Genomic DNA, 3,394 nt, shown 5'->3' with positions numbered 1-3,394 from the left:
TTTTGTCTCTCAAAGTTGAGGTATACCTATGATGAAAATTACAGGCCTCTCTTTTAAGTGGGAGAACTTATTTTTAGCTGACTAAATACGTTTTTTCCCCACTGTACATGCATGCACAACCTTATTTGTTGGTCTGGTTTGTAAAAAAAATAAATAGTATTTCTCTCTTACCAGCGCTGCATTCATCTTTGTCAATGTTCTGATGACCTTCCTTTGACCCAGAAGCAGAGGGAAGAGCTTTCAAAGTTGACCCCAGATGCAATGTAGTTGCCAAATAAAGCTTTTAAGAAGATACTTTGTAAGGGCACCTAAGATAAAATCATCGAGAATTCTTTGGTTTATTAAAAGTTGTTTGCATCAGTGTGAAAATAATACTTAACCTCTCAGTAATGAACATTATCTTGCAAGTAAAAATGTACACATACATTGTCTTAGAGGCCGTAATAAAAGTTAATGACAAGGAGTTACTAAAGGTTACTAATAGCAGTAGTGCCATCTTCAGGAAAAAAGGGGAGTTGGGCTGTTAAGTTTTATGTGTCTAACATGTTGATCTCGTATCATTCTAAAAATAAAAACTTTCTGCGGCCCCTGTGAAACTGTTGATAAAGAAACATAAAACAACACTGAAAGCAAAATGACTTCTTTCAACACTTTATATCAATCAAATTTTTTATGTTAATTGCCAAGTGATCCTCACTTTCTCATGCAATATTCTGGCAAATGCTGGTTCCAGCTGTGGAACCTGCTCATTTGGGTCAGTACTGCAGAGTAGCTGGAAACCTGCTGCAGGACGTCCCCATGAACAGGGTATCAGTCTAGTATAGGGTGAACTGTTTTCATGGGTGGAATAATTATAAACTCAAATATTTAGGATTTTCTCAAATCCACTTAAACATGTAAATTGTACGATCATTCCAAGTAAAAGGAACAGTTAAAAGAAAATCACAGAGAGTCAAGACTGCAATAGGAAATAACAAAGTGTCTGATAGTTTTGCAGATGGTGTTTACAGTCCCAACTCCATACCATGCAATAAAAATGATGAACAGGCAGCGCACCTACTCAGTTCTTTGGTGGGACAGTGAGATGCAAGACTGTCCAAGTGACAAACTAGGAACTTTGACTGGATAGTCCAACAGCAACCAAATTACAATACTTATCGCTACACTCCACAATCCCCAAAACAAGGAGGACGGCACAAGAACCACAGAACTCCCCTCTACAGGAGAACCATTAGTTACCACTGGAACTGAAGCAGCCAGGTAATCATGCAGTTTGTGGAGCTCAAACTTGTCTGTAAATGTTGCAACAGCTCAGTGAAAAACAAAATAAATATTACAGAAGGGGTGAAGTAAAGTAAAGTAGTGGAGATATCAGAGGACATAAGATCTTCTGCTTGCTTAGCACTGGCCCCTTGGACTTCCACCCCATGTAAGGTGACTGACAAAACTAGGTGCAGCTGACATTACAGCAATAATCAGACAAATTAGAGGAAGATGGAGCTCATGGAAGGAGAAGCAGCTGAGTGTGAGGAACGGAAAAGCAAGGCAAGCATCACAGAATTTCTCTTGACTGAGACTGGAAACATAGTTGGGTTAGAATTGTGTAGAAGTTCCCCTTCCTCTGCCACAAGAACGGTGAAGGTACGTTTTCCACAAGAACAACTCTTTACAAATCAAGAGACTGTAATTTAAACAATTCCTGTATTTCTTCTTTTTTATACAACAGTAGCAACTGGCTGCCAAAAGGAACTGTCTAAAGTTAAGTAAAGCTCAAGGATACAGAAAACATTTTAATTCTTGGACTCCTGAAATTTACACATAAAGAACACTAGAATGAATAAAAATTAAAAACAAGAACTAGCAGTCATCAATATGTTCATACAGTTACAAAAAGCAGAGAATCATTTTGTGTTCAGATTAGTCAACACATTTAGACTGACAAATATGAACCTGTCAATTTTCATGTGTTTTTGTCTTTGAATAAATTCAAACACAAGCAGTGGATGCACTGCTTCACATTGCTCTAGTACAAATACATAATATGTTTGTGCGACTAATAAACAGACATTTCTTGTGCCCTTCATGGTGGTTGTGGTGACTTTCAATGTTTAAGAGGTTTTAAGGGCCGAGAACATACACAACAAAAGAAATATGAAAAAGGCTGGTAAACCCAGTGAGAGACCAAGTAATTAAATAATAAATAGCAATTATACAAAGAAACAGCTGGAAGACAGACAACAAACACAGATAAGCTTCAGCGGTTGTCTAGTTCTACCATGAAGCCAGGCTGATGGTGATGAGTGTCATGACACGAACACAGACAGAGAACAGGGGACCAAACTAAGACATGAGCTGAACCCTAAAACAGAAGAGCCCACGCTGACCTAGAGACAGGGAGAATACAGACAGGGAAGAGACGTTCTGACTGAAAGTAGAACTCAGACGCTGCGGTGAAGTTACAGTAGTTTCATGTTCGAAAATTCAACAGATATTCAGATATTCAGTAAGCACAACCCTCCACAAAGACTTCTGTTTTTTCTTTCAATTCCTAACCATATTTTATATTAAAGTTTTAAAAAATTGTGGAAAATTATCTCTTTTTTTCAATAGCTTCAACACAAAGTGAGCATATGATTCAAAACCAATGTAGAGCTGTGCTGCTGCATGGAACTAGTCAGACGCATTTTGGTTTATTGAGGTTTTCTTCACCTTCAATTTTATACCCTCAGGTCATTCGACTTTTCCACAACAACACCTGAACACCAACATTACACCCACATTGTGTTACTCACACACAAACTGAACGTGCACACACTTAAATACTGACTGGAACATGCATCTACACTCTACGTGCTATAACTGCTGCTCAGTATTGTCAGTTTGCCTCATCTGCCTGTTCTACCCTCCCACATGAAAATTGTTACTGTCTTACTCCTTCATATCTCATATCTCAAATATTTTCTTGTACATTTAGAACTTATGACTTCTTGTGAAGTGACAAATTTGATATTGCCCATTTATTTTCTTTCTACCTTGTAAACTTTCTATTTCTTAGCATTGTTTTTAGCAGTGACTTGCATTTCTCATCATACAAATTATACTGTAATGTTTTTCCCTGCGTTAACGTCAACTAAAAGTGAAACTGAACTACATTTCGAACCTTTTCACAATTATTCAAAACTTTTTGAATATGGATAACCCATGCCATTTTTTTCATCTAACCACATTCCCCAAAACATTTATTTTAAAATTTTAGGTTTTTTAAAGTCCTGATTGCAAATGTTTCTTTTGTAGCAGAAAATTTAACACCTCACTTTGTATGACCATTCTTCTATTTTCGTAATGTTCCTTCCTATTTTACAGATTGTGAACATCTGCAAACAGCGAAAGCCCC

This window comes from Denticeps clupeoides, chromosome 13 (genome assembly GCF_900700375.1).
Source record: "Denticeps clupeoides chromosome 13, fDenClu1.1, whole genome shotgun sequence".
Lineage (NCBI taxonomy): Eukaryota > Metazoa > Chordata > Actinopteri > Clupeiformes > Denticipitidae > Denticeps > Denticeps clupeoides.
Note: the sequence above shows the minus strand (reverse complement) of the source record.